Raw genomic sequence first — 18,759 nt, forward strand, 5'->3', positions numbered from 1 at the left:
ATGAAATATTGATTTTTCCTTTATAAACACTTAATCAAGCAATAGTCAATTAAAACCATTAAATATACATTTTATCATGATTTGCAAAGTATGTCACAAATTTTCGATTAGTAACCATATCATTAACAATATTTTTGCTAATATACCAGTTACATTATACTCATACCAAAATTTCGGTATTATTTTCTTAATATGAATGTTATTTCGACACCGTTTGGTCGAGCGTGCTAGCACCGGATAGCTACGATGTTGTTAGTCCGTTATATAACATTATCAGTTTAGAAACAGAAGACTTTCGTTGACCCACATCGAGCCGACTAAGTAGACCGTGGTCATATTTTTTCATAATTTCTGCAGAACTACTACGATTACAAAGAACTAATGGCGATTGAAGATGTAAAAAATTATGACAACATTTAAAATAAACAACAAAAATACTGAGTTTTAAAAAAATTACTGGACGTAATCGTTTTGATGTTTTAAATCAAGCGTAGGTTTTCTCGGCGTGTTTTTATATAAGACAAGTTTTTGTTCGTATTTGTTCACGATTGGATGTTAATTTTCTGAAAAAGGTTATTTATGTATGGAAAAATGCATAATTGTTAAATAAATTTAAACAAAATAAAATATGTACAAGAGTTCTTTGTAATTATATTTTATAAAATAACAGAAAACTAAAATTTAATTTATCGATTTAGTCATTATTCAATATTGATAACTAACTATTAAGAATCGAAAGCGGTCATCATATAAAAGTCATCTGTCACCACTCTCATATGAAATTTTAATTTTGTCCAAAATTAAAATTTCTTTAAGTATTAAAACCAGAATAGCCCAAAGATGAATATAACGCTCGCTACTTGGACTAAGTCTCAGAAACGAAGAAATAAAAAGAAGGATAGGCGTCAAAGATGCCATAGTGCGTATAAAATGGCTGAAGTGGCGGGCCATAAGGCCCGAATAAATAACAACCAGTGGACCCCTAAAAATAACAGTTTCAAGATCACGAACTGACAGAAGAAGCAGAAGTAGACCACTTACACGATGGTCAGACGACGTCAAAAGAATCGCTGAGAATTGGCTGCATGAAGCTCAAGACCGACAGAACTGAAAGAAATTAGGGGGAGGTCTATAGAAGGTCTTTTTTTTTAGCGTATGGACAATAATATATACATATATATTAAATATATTATTTAAACACTAAAGATAGAATGAATGACACTAAATATTAATGTCCAATTTACATAGCCATTCAATTGCTTCTGGGGAACATTCCGCAAAGTCCTGGAGGTTTCCACGGTAGGCACGATTCAAGCAGTCTGAAACACAATGGCTTATAGTCTGTCTAGATTGTCCGCAATCGCACTGTGGACTTTCTGCACGACCCCACCTGAACAGCGAATCAGCACATTTACCATATCCGGTACGTATACGATTAAGCCTTGCCCAAGTGGACCGGGGCAGATTTGATCCGATGAATCCCTGAGTTTGGGTGGATATCTTAATATAGTCCGATTCTACTGTTGGCATCCATCTTGTTGTCCATTGCCTATGTATATCATAGGAATTACCAATTTATCGGGCAGATCGTATTGGAGGATTTCTAGATCTCAGTCACTGGTGCTCTTTTGAGATGTCTGGGATCTGGGGTGTCTGGGGATGTCTGGGGTCTACTATAGAAGGCTGTATAATGATGATGATGTTTATAAAACATTTTCAGTTTAAGCACAATTAATTTTAATAAAATGCAAATTGTTCATTATTATATATTTTTTGTATTTTCGTGCAATAAAAAGATTACACAAAATAGGACTATTTGGTAATGTGTTTTATTGTTTTTGTATTTTTTTGTATTTTTGTAATTTGTATGTTTGTATGCATCACGTCAGTAAACACTCTTGATTGAACTGGTCTGTTACTCGCCTTGCTCGCTATGCTCGTAATATCAGACTCGTTCGATAAAGAGTTACTTTACCGACTTGGTAGATAAATAACTTTTATTAGCTTTTTTAGAATATTATCACATGGTTTATACTATTACCTTTAATACCTCACCTCCTTTTTATTTTTAAAATATTTTGAAATACAATGAGTGTTTTTTAAAGTAGGTAAAGTTGAGGTTACAAAAAAATAAATAAATAAACTTTTTGTAACAATTGTAAGAACTTGGAAAGCACTAGTATTAAGGCACTAATCAGTTCGAATAACAGGATTTTGTATGTTTGACTTGTTAAATTGCTCTTGGCAAAGTATTTAGGCAACCTAAAACCTTCCTACGCCAAGGAACTTATTACAAACTTATTAAGGAACTTCCAAATCTATCTTATTACGCCCTGATCCGCAAGCAAGCAAGCAAGCAAAGGTAGTACTCCTAGCCTGAAGATACCTGCATACCCACATGGCCTTTCGGACAAACAATTCATTGTGCTAAGGAAGATTGGTCTGAGTAAAGAAAGGGACAGCTCTCCGAGCTATAATACTTCCCAGTACTACCTTTTCTCCACTCTTTCCACCCCCTATGTAGCACGCTAATGTGCTGTGGAAGATTACTATCATAATTATGTCATATAAAAGTACCAGTAAAAAGAATTCTCTTATGATTTATTTGCTGAATTAAGCAGGACAGCGTGCGACGCTTTATTCTTGCTAGTGCTTTGTTTGCTCGGGCGGCGAGTACAGACATGTTCTGGGCTTTACCTAGTTCAACGACTCGGCCCATATACTCGGACTCGAGAAGATGGACTCATCTGACACTTTTTATGTTTTCTGTTAGTAGAATTTTCTTTTGGTTGGTTTGTGATATTTTGTCAACGTTTTTTTATTTTTTTGATGGCCGAAGTCGTTTTTTTTTGTTTTTCATACTTTTTTGGAGAAGGGGGTCTTAGAAGAAAAACATCATTGTATATCGGGAATTGATGACAGTGTTTTCTTCTAGCGATCGAAACTTTTTGGCTTGGAAGTTCGTTATTATTTACTTGGTATAATACAATTTAATGTTTTGGTTTTTGGGCTTCTGTGCTTTCAGTATTGAAAAACATCATAACCTTATCTCCAGTACTCGCACTTACCTCAAGTCTTGAATTGCCGCTCTGGCTACTTTTGTCGTCTAAACTGTTGAGTTTACATGTGCTGTAATTCTTGGTTTTAGGTATTTAGCGTCATTTTTCAATTGAATGGATTTTATCTCACAGTTAGTTGCTCTTTTGGGTTATCTCTTTTCTTTTCGATGAGTTGACTTCCTGTTTCTTTGGATTTATGGCTATGTTCCATCGGGTACATCAGTCGTGTATTATATTCACTACCGTCTCTAAGTTTCTTACAGCTACATCCACGTTTCTGTATTTTGTTGCTATTTCCGTATCGTTTGTCCTTCATTCTGCATGTCAATTTATTATACTAAACTTTGTGAAAGACTTTGCTTACATCTAGAAAGGCAGCTTCTCTGAATGGTTTCTCATTGAATTCCGCTGTTACAAACTTAGTCTAAGTACTTGTTCTTCGCTGGAGTGTTGTGCTCTAAAGCTAAAATGTGCTTCAAGGAATATTTTATCTATGTGTTTCGGAATAGAGTCTGTTTTAAATGACTCTTTATGCTATTTTTCTGATTTCTGCATTGCAATTAAGCTTATCAGCCTGTAGTTTTACGTAAACATGCTGTCCTAGTTGTAAATCAATATTATGTAATTTTTAGATTCCCCCATGTCTCTAATAACATCTTTATCAACGTTTGGTTTTGAAAATTAGTTTCTTCTTCTTCTTCGAGTGTCATACCAGAATTATCCGACGTTGGCGATCACCATTGCGAATGCTTCTCGATCTTCTGCAAGATGGAATAATTGTCCTGCATTTGTTATCCTGTGTCCATTCACGAATGTTTTTTTACCAAGAAACTTCTTTTTTCCTACACCTCTATGGCCCTCTATTTTACCTTTAAGGATCAGTTGTACTATTTTATATCGACTTCCCCTTACTATATGTCCCAGATAGAAATTTTTCGATGTTTAACGTCTTTAGCAGTTCTCTATCTTTGTTGACGAAATTAGTTTACGGATTTTAATATCAGATGTCGCTATTTGCGTCCATACGAGCCATGTTAGAGTTGCTTCCTAAGACAGAAAATATTTATTTTCACGTTCAGAGCGACTGTGAATATCCGTCCTAAAGAGCCCTTTTAGGGCGAAATACGTATAAGCGGATACACAGACGCACTGTACGTGAAATCAAATCTTAATTGTCTTTTTCTTTTTTTCTCATTATTACATGGTTGTCTTTTGATCGGTATGGGAAGAGCCTGTATCTGAATATGTATTTGTGATGTTGATTAGGTAACAGTAACTTGCATTGGAAGATACTTCAGGAACTGTTATATATTTTGCCCCAGGAACTTTTCTTGTAACCTTTTTTATTTATTAGCCCTCTTATCACTGTTGAAGATGTTTCATGACTTTTTGAAAACTTGTATTTGGCTCAAGTATATTAAGAAAATGAAGCTTCAACTGAAGCTTGCCTTCCCAAAGCAATGAACTTCCCAATCTACCATATTATGCCCTGAGCCTGATTAAAATCATTGCGCCCCATTTGCGGTAAGAACAGAATCCGCAACTAGAGTGGCTTCTTTATTCTTAAAAACTACAAGAGAATAATGCAATTGTCAAGTAACTAAATTTTAATGTTTTTATACTCTCCCCATATTTCTCATACTCTCACTCCTGTCCTTCATTATTATTTTACTGATTGATTTAAGATCTTCTTTTATCTTATTTAAATGGCATATATTTGCCTTTATATTAATTTAAAATAATAATTTATTTGCTTTTATTATTCTCAAATATAATAAATATAAACTTTAATTAAAACTTTCCACATGGGTGTTTTAAGTGGTTTTTTTATCATTGCCAGTGTATCCATTAATATAATTAAAGTAGGAAACTCATCAACAGTTCTGCTTTAAGACTGTTTTGTGCTGAATGTTTCTGAACGTATTCTATTACTTTTTCAAATTTTTGTTTGTTTGTCAGTTACTATTTATTAAAATGAATACAACTTAAATGTCTTAAATATTTTCAAAACTACGCTTACTAGAACTAACAATAAACCAAACAAAAACGGAATATAAGAAATTGAGAGGAGATATAGCAAATAATAACAAATATATCAAAATGAAAGGAGCAGAGGCTGTCTATAGTTTTGAAAAAGTGTCAGAATTTGAATACTTACAGTAGTAACTAAGTTGTTACTTGTAGTAACCACAGCGAACACAGGAAAAGATGGAAAAGAGATAAACAAAAGATTAATGAAGGGAAGCAGAGGCGTAGGGTCACTTAATTTAATACTGAAAGCAACAAATGTGACAAGAACATCTAAACTAGGGGTTCACGAGACAATAATAAGACCAACGGTGATATAAAACGTAGATTATAAACCAGCAGGAAGAAAAGTAAGTATATATCTAGTAAAGAGAGGTGCTTAAAAAAATCTTGAGGGGAAGACAGATTGCAGAGAATATTTAGAGAAGAAAAACAAATAAATAAATAATAGGGATATATAGAAAACCAATAGTTACCGCAAACATGTGAGCCCAAATAGCTAGATGGCTCAAATTATATGAATGCTGGAGAACTGAAATGTAAAAACAATACTAAAGGAAGAATAAATAGCAAAATAAGATGACGTCCAAAGAAGAATTATTTGGAAAGAGTAAAGCAAGACTTGTCAGAATAAGAGTGAGATATTGGAGAGAAAAAGCAAGGGACTGGAAAAAATGGAGGGAAATAACCATAATCACTTAATTCAAGAGAAAGAAGAATATATTTGTTTTGAATGTCCGTAAAAGTATATAAACTATGTACAGGTGTAGAATTTCCCAAAACCGAAAACTTAACCTTAAACCTAAAGCAAATATAAGAATAGATGCGTCACTTTCATACCATTATACAGTGATGAATATATTTATTGATCAATATTTAAAGAATTACCATCAATATAATTTTCTACGCATCAAGGTCTGCCACATAATTATCAATAAAAACTAATGATATTTGTATAATTAATATTGTTAAAAGTTCAGGAAATATAATAAAATCTAAGAATGAAGCGTTTTATAATGATTACCAATAGTATTTTATTACTTTTAAATTAGTTCCATAACGTGTTTTCTTTTGTTTGCTAAATTTAGTGAGAAATTGTTTGAGCTTTGCTCTCATAGGATCTGTTCGTTTTTAAAACTATGAAAAGCAAGGTCGTATTGTATGGTCGGCTTTTATTGATAAACCATTGAAGTAACGATTTTCCCAAGACACTCCCTGATACAGGTATCTATCATCTGCTTTTGATAAATTTGATGATAGCAATATGTAATAAACAAGAGATTCAAAAGATTAAACGTAATTTTTTACTTACAAACAATTTATAAACAATATATATGATGATATAAACCATATGATTCCTAAAAACACCAAATCGAAGAGAAATGCTTAAATTATCACTAAATATTTTAACGATTAAAAAGTTTATGCTTAATATCGTAAAGTAGCTTTACAACATTACTCTAATTTTAAGCAAATAAATATAACTCAGACTACTTCCTAAATCAACATGTATGAAGTTAATTTATTTTAATTCAAAATGATGGCATTACTTTACGAATTTAAAAAATAATAAAATGTCCTATACAGCGTTCCACGTTAAGAAAATAACATTAGGCCTTATGGAGATCGGTGTTGCCAAAACTCTCAGGCATGCGGTTTACTAGATTGTCGATATATTTTTCGAATTTCCATTTACAATTAACATTTAACTGTAAAGTCAGAATAACAACTGAAGAACCACAAAGCCTTATTATCATTATATAGTCTCAGAGAACGACATAAAATCGCTGACATACGTACACCGTATTATTTTAAGTTGCAATTAGTAATTAGATATATGCATTCCAAGCGGTCCGTTTATTTGCTTTTAAAACTTTAATAGCCGGCAAAGTGCATGATTTAACTAAGCAATATTTCTTACTGATTTCTATGATTCATGGTATATAATATTCTTACCGAAAAACAAATAAACTGTCGTTACTATAATTAAAATAAGATAAAATAAAGTTAGTTTTTGTAAATACTATTTATTTAATTAAAATCATTTTCCCCACTTTTCATCTCTTGTTTGGATTGGGCATTTTTGGTCAATTACGTTAAAAAACATTAATTTAATTCATGTCTGTGAAAACGAAAATACAAATTATACAACCCTGAATAGTGCTTGTGTTCATCGTGGCATCGCTGCGCTTCTATCGTCCATAAGAAATACATGGCCCTATCTCCGCAATGTTATTTTCTTAACGTGAAACGCTCTATAGGACCTTTAGAGTCAGTGTTTACCTTTTTTTTTTAAATTCACCGTGGCTTTGTTAATAAACATTAAGAAATTGAAAATGCACTAGTTGAATGTTTAAAAGTTCAAATTTTAACAAAAAAAATTAATAAATATTTGTTTAAAAGTAAGCCTTAAGTTTTTTTTTTTCGGTAAATATTATCTTTTATGGGTTGCAACTGTATCTTCCTATGAAATATTGGCTTGTAAAAATATCCAAATCGATCTGGTTGCGAGATCTTTTATTAATTATAAAGAAACGTTAGTCTCTCAAATTCATTAAGAATTATCTTCAAAATATTGTCATCAGAATGACTAATTATTTTAAACAGATCGGTCATGATTTTACTAAATACGGTGGTCTCTTTAATGAAACATATCACATAAACCAAGGCCTTAGAGATTAACAAAAACTTATTTTCTGTTAGAGTTAAAATACGTGGCAGAAGTACCTAGGGAAACAGAGTGCAGAAAGCTATCAAAAAAATAAGTAGCAGGGGAAAAATAAAAAACATGGCGATGAAAGCAAAAAAGAAAAGCTAGAAGGATTTTGGTAATACAATGGAGAAAGATTACCAAAATCACACACCAACCAAAATTTTTTTTATTGCACATTAAAAATAAAGATGATCGCATCCTCTGTGAGAACCAAAATATTATGAACAGATAGAGAGAATATTTCGAAAATCTCTTGACCCAAGAAGACTTCAATAATCAATTAGACAAGACTAAAGAAAATGCAGATAAGGATCAAAATCAAAACCAAATAGCAATATATGAAATAAGAGAAATAATATGCAAGATTAAAAGAGGAAAGGCAGCTAACTATGATAAGATAACCGCGAAAATGCTAAAAAAATATGGGAGAAAATGGAAATAAAATGAGAAAAGTTTGCAATAAAGCATGGAATGAAAGCAAGGTTCCAAAATACTGGGAAGTGAAAAATATTTTACCCATATACAAAAAGGAGACAGAAGAGACTGCAGTCACTATAGACGTTTAACCCTCATGAGGTTCCGTTACAAAGTATATGAACGAGTACTGAACAGAAAACTAATACAAGAAGTGCATAAACTGAAGCAGTCACAGAGCGGATTCAGGAACGAAAGAAGCGTCCATGACCATATTTACATTCAAGTAGCTAATACAAAATGCACAAAATACAAGCACGAAATTTTGTCAAGCCTTTATAGACCTGGAAAAAGCATATGACAGAACCCCGCGGATAAAAATCGACAAAACCGTAATGAACAGAGGAGTGAACATCAAACTCACAACAGCTATTATGAGCCTATAAAAAAACACAAGAAACAAAGTAAGAAAAGATGATGTGGAATCCGAAGAGTTTAGAGCCAATAATGGCTTACGAGTAGAAGGTGTACTAATGCCAATTCCCCATGGGAGTTCAACTAGAGAGTAGGAGTATACAAGAAACTGTATGAACACTAAAATAGCAAACACAGCCCAAATATACCATGCAATTAATAGTACATTCCTACCGAAGAAAGAAAAATCTTAAAAAGTCAAGAAAACCATTTATAATACAATTTAGTACCTATCTTAATATTTGGATGTTTTAGATGGACGCTCACTAAAAGACACAAAAAGAAATTGCAATTGAGTATCTAAGGAGAGTACTACATGTGACCAGAATAGACAAGATACGAAATGAGGTAACAAGAGAACATCTTCATGTCCAACCAATAAAGAGGGGCATGCCCATGAAGATCTGGGACGATAAAATTACCGCCGTCCTAGACAAGAGGCCACTAAAGTGCAAGCGAATACTATGGCAAGACACAAAAAGAATTGGAGGAAGGAAGTTTGTATACGAAGCCTAAGGAAGATGGCAAAAGGGTTATTGCATGAAGTTACAATAGAAATACGATTTAAGTTAAGAATGAATTAGGCAAATATTAAGCTGGACTTTAAATAAAAAAAATTGGTAATTGATGCAATAGAAACATGTTGCATTTATAGAGTACTACAATCTTTTAATTTCTAGAAGGAAATAAAGTTTTACTGAGAGGAAGACCTTAAGGTATTATTAAAAAGCAGACAATGAAATTAGAGAGCTTGTTGGAATAAGGGGAGATAAAAACTCTATATTGATGGAAGTCCAATAACCATGTAGAGCTGAAAAAAATACACTGGCGTTTTCTGATCCATGGTTAAAGCGAGTAGTAGTATTATTAAGAATACTGAGCTAAAATTAGATACATGGAAGCAAAATCAAACATTAGATAAAAGGTTAAACAAAAAGTTTGGTATGATTGAAAAAAAAAGCAAAGAAAGTAATGCAATCGTATAAATAATCAAAAATAACAAACTTGCATACGTATAAAGATTGAGGTACATAAGTCATGGCTGGTATTCATAAGAAGAATTCGTTAAAGATAAAGATGGCATAAAAAGATAAAAGGACATGCATGAAAAATTGGATGGGACATGTACACATGTTACGACCAGCAGTCGCGTATGGAAGCGAAACATGGACGCTAACAAAAAGAGAAATAAATAAATTGCTGGTGTGGGAACGTAAAATTCTTCGAATGGTATATGGCCCTTGCAGAGACACCGTGACAAACGAATGGAGGGACAGATACAATAACGAGCTAGAGTCTCTATTCGGAAAAGAAAATCTAGTCAGATATATAAAGGCCAATAGACTCAGATGGGCAGGGCATGTGATACGCAGTAACGACAATCACCTTATAAACAATGTGTTCTGGGAAAGGCCAGAGGGAAGAAGGTCTGTAGGGCGGCCTAGAAAAAGGTGGAAAGATGCAGTCAAAGAAGATCTAGAGAAAATGGGAGTGCGACAATGGGAATTACTGGCGCAGGACCGACAAACATGGAAGGCAATAGTAATCGCGGCAAAAAAAAAATCATTGATGATGATGATGATGACATGTACAAAGCAGACTTGAAATTTATATAAGTCTTGCATAGTCTTATACGAAATCTTGTACAGGATAGTAAAAAATAAACGAAACTATTAAATAAGGAGTCTACAGCATATTGAAATAATAAATAACAATAAAAACATACGAAATTTACGAAATTTTTTATCATACAAATAACTTTGCCTGGTGTTCTGCATTGTACACAATTAGTACAAAATTTGATTGTTTCAGTTTAGCACTAACTTTCATTAATTATCGGATTATAAAAAAACGTTAATATACGTATAAATATGTATCTAATGCTCTAGTTAGCAAAACTTTCAAGATTGTAGTTTTATGGAATCACTAATAAAAATCCTCCATCTTGCATAATCTCGCTTCTGTTATTACCGAACAAATTGTATGGTTGAACAAACTAAGAAAGAATCGTGAGCTTTAAATTAAAAATAATAGAACAACAGCTACGTAATTGAATAACTGATTTACTTAATTAAAAAATAATGTAGGTACGTTTCTACAGTCAATGTCCGTAAGTATCCAAAGTACTTAGGAATATAACAATATTAGTTGTGTATGAACCACTCAAAGATTTAAATGTAACGCTTCACATTACCGTAGAAATTCGTCTTCCCGACAGTACCTTAGTTCTGAATTAAGCATAAACATACTTTTTAGAATGTAAAATAATCAGGCTTAAGACCACGAAAAAGGCAGACGTATATTTTTTTTGGAATATTTTCAGCATCAAATTGATACTGAGATTTGGTCATGCTACCACAGATACTTGCTCTACGTGTATTCAGTTAAAAAAGTGAAAAAGGTCTACACTCACGGCCAAACACAAGTTCACAAACTCAGGGCAAAAGCCTTTTTGGATTTGGAGAAAGAAAAATGAAAAGATCCAATAATATTTTATTTTGATTACGAAAATCATTGACCTCTTCCAAAAAATCCGAATAAAAGTTGTTATTATAGATAAAAACTCTATCTTTATAATTTTACAGTCACTGTCGGATGCTTGCAAGACAAACTTGACAAAAACAACACGTTTTGTTGTACATGGACGGAAGATAGGCACAAAAAGTATAATACATACCAAAATTGAGTTTACAAGTAAAACAAGAAAATGCAGTTGATGTAAGAAAATTTGATAGAAAATCATTATGACTTAAACTGAAAGAGTATTTCTAAGCTATTTTAACATGTTTTAGAATGAAAGAACTGTGAAAAATATCCACTTAACGACAACGATTTGAGACAATCTAGAAAGGGAGACTATTTCATAAATAACTTGTCTAGTTTTAACAAGAATAAATCATAATTTAAGTTTAATGCTAATTATTATTCCGCATCTTCAGTCCTAAACGATTATTTTAAATTATCTGCTGTAAAGTCAACAATCTCCAAATGATATCACAACAAAATAAACAATCTCTAACGGATCATATCAAAGTTGTCAATTTCCATTATATTAATCTGATTTTCTTTCTTATACTAAGAGTACAACAACTATGTACCTGTAGAAATAAATATTTTAAAATTTTGGATTTTTATGTCTACATCGTTTTTATAAATTTTCTCAGATTAGTTTGTGTGACAGATTGTCACTTCATATGGTTTGCCTCAATGTACAGGCCAGCTGTTAATTAAGTTAAGTTGACCTACATGATTTTATAGAAGATAGAAATCAAAGAAGGGAAATCTTGTGGTGAATAAACAGATCCTATAAATAAATGGTGATATACAGGTTGCAGTTCGTTCACCTGTAACAAACAAAGACAACTACGAACAGACCAATTTTTCAGTAAACACGGTACAAAAAAGAGGTAAAAGGATAGAAGACCTTCAAAAATGGATGTTAATTTTCGGTGATATACCCATGTCATGATTCATTCTAACGTCAATATTTCGGGTTTTTGCCTTAATCTTAATTGACTAAAAAACAAAACCAGTTTCAGAAATATTTTTTACAAGAGAATGTATTAAGAGGTTATTAATACATATTAAAATTTATGTACCAAAACGAGGGACTAAAAATAATCATAAATGAATATATTTATCATATTCATCCGCGTGAACCCCGAATAATATACTGAGCGGCATAAGTTACGGATATTGCAAATATAATGGTAATAGTACTTCATTATGTTTCAATTATTTGTGAGTAAACAAATAAAAATTATTATAGTTTTTGGAAAACATGAAAACTTGAGACCTTAAAAACATAATCAGACTAAAAAACACATTCTAGGTATTGGCCAAGCACCTGTACAGCCATTTGAAAATAACTTCATCATCATCCAGCCTTCATTTATCACGTCCACACCTGGATATAGGCCTTTCTTAAACTCCTATATTCTTTACGATTTTGCGCTCTTTGTTACCAGTTTTTGGTGATACGCATGATGTCGTCAGCCTAACGTGTAGGTGGTCTTCCTCTACTATGTTTGTCTGCTCTTGGCCTCAAATTTTTAATTTTACTCGTTCATCATAAATCGTGCATTCTCGCTACATGGTCTGCCCAGTTTCATTTCAGTTCGGCTATGCGTTCCACAACATCAGCAATACTCATTCTTCTTCGCTGATCTTCGTTTCTTATTTGCTTCCGCAACGTCACTCCAGGCATAGACGGTTCCATTCGTCTCTGTGCCGCCATTAATTTCGAAGCCGTAGTCTTAGTTAGAGTCATAGTTTCCGCCCCATAGGTCATGACCGGTAATACGCATTAGTCAAATACTTTTCTTTTTAGGTTAATTGATATGCTGCCAAATGATAAATGTTGCTAAATGATATGTAACGGAGTAAAAGTTTCGATAATCACGAGACAATACGCCTTTTTTATCGAGATCCACCAGATATTCCAGTTAAAAAAAAAGCGCCCAGTAATTTTTCGATTTTTCGGCTTCGTTCGTAGCTTTTAAAATAAACTACAAAATGGCGTATATTAAATGGCTTAAAGGGCTTAAAGATGGCACTAAACGCATGCGAATACAACCTTTATACAATTGTATTTCATTCAATTTTTAGTTTATACAAATAAAAAAAAAGTTAAGATCTTTAACAAACAACAACTTTTTTGTATTAAAGCAGTTTTTCTGTATCTTCATCAGTTATTGAGTTATTTTGAAAAAAAGGGGATTTTTTGTGCAATTTCGACAATAATGTCTTCATTTTGAACTGAGATTTTTTCAAAACTAAACCTTTTAAATCAGTTAAACCTCCAAAATGTAATGTTTGAATACAAATTAAGTAAATTCTGAACGAACAACTAATATTTTCAACCAGTGTGGTTTTTGAGAAGGGTGAGTTTGCTTCTTTCTGCGTCACAATAAATATAAGCAGACTTAATTTTCATGCAAAATACTTTCACCAGAAGTTATTTTAAAGGTTTTATGAACGTCTGTTAATATAAAGTTTACGGTAATAATAAATGTATTTGTTATATAAGCTTAATTTTTTATGCAAACAGTTTTTCCAATAAAATCTAAATTTTTGGAGTTATTCGCGGAAAACCGTTTAAAAACATACTTGTTTGATGTATAATCTATAAATTTTCAGTAATGAATAAATCCAAAATATTTACTTTTTAAAAATTACGTTTTTAAGACAAAAACAACGTTTTTGTCTTGAAACTTACTATTCTAGCGACTAGGTGGCATGATTTTTTTTGATAAACTTTTTCCACCCAATTTTTTCTCTGGGGTGGTAACCACCCCCAGAGAAGGAGCACATAGAGTAGATTTTGATCTTTGAGCTTGTTTCTATATACTGTAAAATTTTTTTAAAAATCGATGCACATAAAAAGAATTCTGAGCAGAAAACTGTCATATACTGGACTATAAGTACGTTATTTTTGGGTATTTTTAAGTATTCCCTGAACAAAGAACTAAAGAAATATATTTCATCAATACTTCAAAATTTGCCGCAGAATATGACAATAATGAGTAACTTTAATTATTCTGAAATACGGCGATATAGTTGAAGTTGTAAAACAATTTACTAAAATAATACAAGGGGTAGGTTGGCAGTCAACATCAACCAGACCGTTAGAAACTAAACAACAACACCTGTCTTCACGTCAGAAACTTCATCGAAACAAGGTACTGCTCAATTAAAAATTCTCATAATAAATAATCATAATAATTAAATAGGATATAAGAATATTAAGAGTATTAACTGAACAACTTGTCAGTAACGAAAACCACCAAGTATGCAACTTTGGAAGGTAACACGGAAATTAAATCGACCTCAATTAACCGACCCTCCTATTTAAATAGGTAATGGAAGATGGGCTAGGAGCAACAAAAAAAAAGCCGAAGTGTTTGTTGATTATCTGGTGAATGTGCTTCAGCCAAACCCTCCAGACCTTGACAAAACACACGAGACCCAACTTTTTAGAATCTCTGTTAATAACTTGACCTACCGTTAAAAAAATTCACTACCAAAAAAGTTCACCAGAAGGTACAATCAGATTTGAACCCCAAAAGTCTCCTTAATACGGCCTGATTATTGCCAAAATCCTCAAAGAACTGTTCAAAAAAGAGATTCTTTACTTGACACAGGCATTCAATGCAATCCTAAAAACGGGCTACTACCCTATTCCATGAAAAGTGGCACAAATTATTGCAATACCGAAGTCAGGTTAACCTACAGAAGACAATAAGTCATAAAGATATATTTGCCTACTACCGATTCTTGCAGAATGCCAACTAATACCTAATCTCCAGTTTGGATTCAAAAAACAACATGCCACCACTGGGCAAATAGAGTCTGTAATTTTATTCATAAAGTTCTAGAAGAAAGAAAATACGGTTTAGCAGATTTATTGGATATTTCCTAAGTCTTTGATAGAGTTTGGCAAACTGGTCTACTCTACAAACTTGGAGTTCTTTTTTAAATTATTTCTTTATCCTCAAGTCCTACCTTCATGACCGGCATACATTTTCTAGTAAGACATTACAATCAGTATACAAGTCTATATCCAATCAAAGCAGTTGTTCCAGAAGGGAGTGTTTTGGGAGTCTATCTGATATTTTTAGCTGATCTACCTACGAACAACAATATTATCACAGCAGCATACGCAAACGACAAAGCTTCACACCCAAACCCCAACGTTGCTTTTCAGGTCAATGTCAACAAAATACAAATTTGGCTGAGAAAATGGAGAATAAAGGTAAACATAAGCAAGTCCATCCATATAAATTCACTAATAGAAAAATCACATGCTCGCTAGTGTCTTTAAATAACCAAGAGTTACGACAAAAAGATAATGTCAAATACCTGCGTATGCATCTCGGCAGGTGGCTAACATGGAAAAAGCATATATTTGTAAAAGCAATTAACTGAATCGCCTGAAGCTTAGCAGACTTTACTGGTTCCTAGGTAAAAGATCACTTCTTCTTTACGTAACAAGGTATTAGTGTATAAAATAGTCATAGAAGCGTTTCAATCGAAAGTCCTACGCGTCGTTACAAAAGCATCATGGTATGTACCTAATTAGTTCATTACACATGACCTTCAAGTCAATACTGGTAAAAAAGAAATCACAAATTGCTCCCAAAAAGATGCTATTAGGCTTGAAAACTATCCGAATAATCTTTCAACGAACCTTATGAGGCCACTCATCATCATCATTCTGGCTTTACAATCCTACGTGGGTCCCTAGCCTTTTCAAGAATTTTTCTCCAGTCTTCGCTATCCATCGCCTTCCTCCGCCAAGCACGTATTCCCATATTTCTCATGTCTATATGATGCAACTACCAAATCGAAAACTAAAGCGACACACTCCCAGTGATCCTTCAACAAGATTTCTAAACTGAGTTATTTTTATATTTTTTGTGTAGATTCCAAATTTACAAGTTATTTTTGTTAAAATTAAAATATGAATAGGAAATTGTCGTGAGACAACTTCTTGCATCTTACTTGTAAAATAATTACAAAATTTACTTATTGTAATATTATTGCAGATAACAAATAAATGTGAAGATAAAAAAAATGTTATTATTTTTGTTTACACTTTATCGGGTACTTCTTCTTGTAGCTACTGAAAAGGAGGGTAATGACATTTGAAAGCTTGAGCAATAAAAATAGTTTCTTAACAGCCCTTTTAGTTATTACAACCCACCCAGAATCAATATTATGTTTTCAAAACTGTGTATATTCGTATGGAGATGATGACAAGAGAAAACCAATAAACTTATTTTAAAATCAAACTCTATTGATGTATGAATCGCTAATCATAGGTATTAGCAATAACTAGAGATGATAAAAGAACTGCGATGAATATTATCCGCAGATGAAGGAGAAAGGACTCAGATAGAAAATCAAACGTGTTTTTAGTCGTGGCTGCTACTTTAATTTTTTTTTAACCTATGGTAATAGAATGAAAGTATTTGCAATCATCATATAATTAGTTAATTCCAAATTTTACAAATGTCCGACTAGCAGCCTCGTCTATATTTAAAGAATAAATTAAGGTACAATAAGGAACAAAGTATTTACCCAAAATTATTAAAATATCTGTATTATTTGAAACAAAGTACTAAATATTAAATTTCAATATATTTTTAGACTTACCAATTATCGGCAATTGAAGAAAGGTTATAATAAATCCAAGCACGTAATGCACTAAACCACTTTCGACTTCTTAGTTCACTCGGTGCGAGGACTATTTCACCACAACGTGCAGTGAAAGCCGCGGTGGTACTCTTATACGGAATCCGCGTTCTGCACTATGGGTTCTTTCGAACCAATCAGAAAATTTACAACTTTGACTTGACCAATAATATCGCATGATTTGCTTTCCCCGTGTTTGAGTCATTTAGTAAGCGGTGTCTACTAATACGTGGAGCTTAATATACGTGGATATGAGATGATTGGACTGTTTTATAAAAGCAATCCATAATATTAAATTAAAATAGTAAATCAGTGTGTACGTAGTATGAATTATATTCGAAACAAATTTCATCTTATATATATTACTAGCGGACCCGACAGACTTTGTTCTGTCAAATAGATTTGGAATGTGGCAGTTTATTTCTTTAATTCTCCTGAACAGAACCAACCGTCACCATGATGATAGGGCGGTGTGTGAGGGTCAGCTCGGGTGACCTAAATATCTTCGCATCTACGAACTTTGGCCACCCTTTTGGACCCACTAAAAACTTCGACTGGGATATCTGCCTTCTTCTTCTTGTAGTCCCTTCTCCTATCGGATGTTGCCTTTCATCACAGCTATCCGTACCTTATTGGCGGTAGCTCTAAAAAGATCTACTGATCTGCAACTATACCACTCTCTTAGGTTTCTCAGCCAGGAAATTCTTCGTCTTCCTATGGATCTTTTACCCTTGATTTTACCTTGCATTATGAGCCTTAATATCTCATATTTTGCACCTCTGGTAATGTGGCCTAAATATTCCAGATTTCTTGTTTTGATGTCCTTTATGACCTCGCAATCCTTTTGTAGCCTTCTTAACACTTCTGCATTTGTAACTCGTTCGGTCCATGGTATTTTCAAAATCCTTCTATAGCACCACATCTCAAATGATTACAACTTATTTATGTTATCCACTTTTAGTGTCCAGCTTTCCATTCCATACAACAAAGTTGAGAACACGTAGCGTCTTAAGGCTTTTATCCTTAGATCCAGAGGAAGGTCTCGATTGACAAACATTGTGTTCATTTTTATAAATACTTGTCTAGCAATTTCAATGCGTGTCCTTATTTCTCTACCTTGATTATTGATTTCATTTACCCAGGTTCCCAGATATTTGTAGTTATTCACTCTTTCTACTTGTTTTCCCTCGATATCTAGCTTTCTTACTGTACGTTGCTTACAAATAATCATGAACTAGGTTTTCTTAACGTTCATTTGTATTCCATATTTGATACTGACTTGATATAATCTATTTACTAAGCGCTGCAATGCTTCTAGACTGCCTGCAAAAACAGCGGTGTCGTCTGCGAATATCATGTTGTTTAAGATTTTTTCGTTTATTGATATACCCTGCTGTTCCTCTGATATTGCTATGAGCATGATTGCTCTGGATGTATGCCAGAGGGCTTCAAAGGGTGCTTCAATGACAAAACATAGCGATAATTAATAATTTAATATTATTACTATTAACATAGGTTTAATAACCAATGTAATAAAGAATAATAAAATAAAACGTATATAAGTATCTTCAGTAATCGCTTATATATAATCGTTATTGTAAATCAAGTGAATCATAATTATGAACAAAAATCTGTTTTATTTTTATTTTAGTACTTTATGATATACAATGTTTTTTGTTTGATTACCTGGTGAATATACAAACAAATCTGATGGTTTTCCAACATGGGAACAGGCAACATACAATTAACCATGTGAGAAACATGGGTTTTCTAGATTAATACCACAAACCCCTAATGATTGCCCCTGGGACTTATTTATGGTGATAGCGATAGCAAGCCGCACTGGAAACGGTTGCTGGAAGGTTGAGTAAATTA

At 32.8% G+C, this 18,759-nt stretch overlaps 1 protein-coding gene across 1 annotated transcript in view; it reads right to left on the reverse strand.

The window, feature by feature from the left end:
• Positions 1-16,975, reverse strand: part of LOC140437603 (alpha-tocopherol transfer protein-like) — a 62,124-nt gene extending 45,149 nt beyond the window's left edge. Inside the window, exon 1 of the mRNA XM_072527211.1 lies at positions 16,846-16,975. The gene's annotated coding sequence lies outside the window, so the exon portion shown is untranslated. The remainder of the gene's footprint in view (positions 1-16,845) is intronic.
• Between the last annotated feature and the right edge of the window lie 1,784 nt (positions 16,976-18,759).

The sequence above is a fragment of the Diabrotica undecimpunctata genome, chromosome 3 (genome assembly GCF_040954645.1).
Source record: "Diabrotica undecimpunctata isolate CICGRU chromosome 3, icDiaUnde3, whole genome shotgun sequence".
Lineage (NCBI taxonomy): Eukaryota > Metazoa > Arthropoda > Insecta > Coleoptera > Chrysomelidae > Diabrotica > Diabrotica undecimpunctata.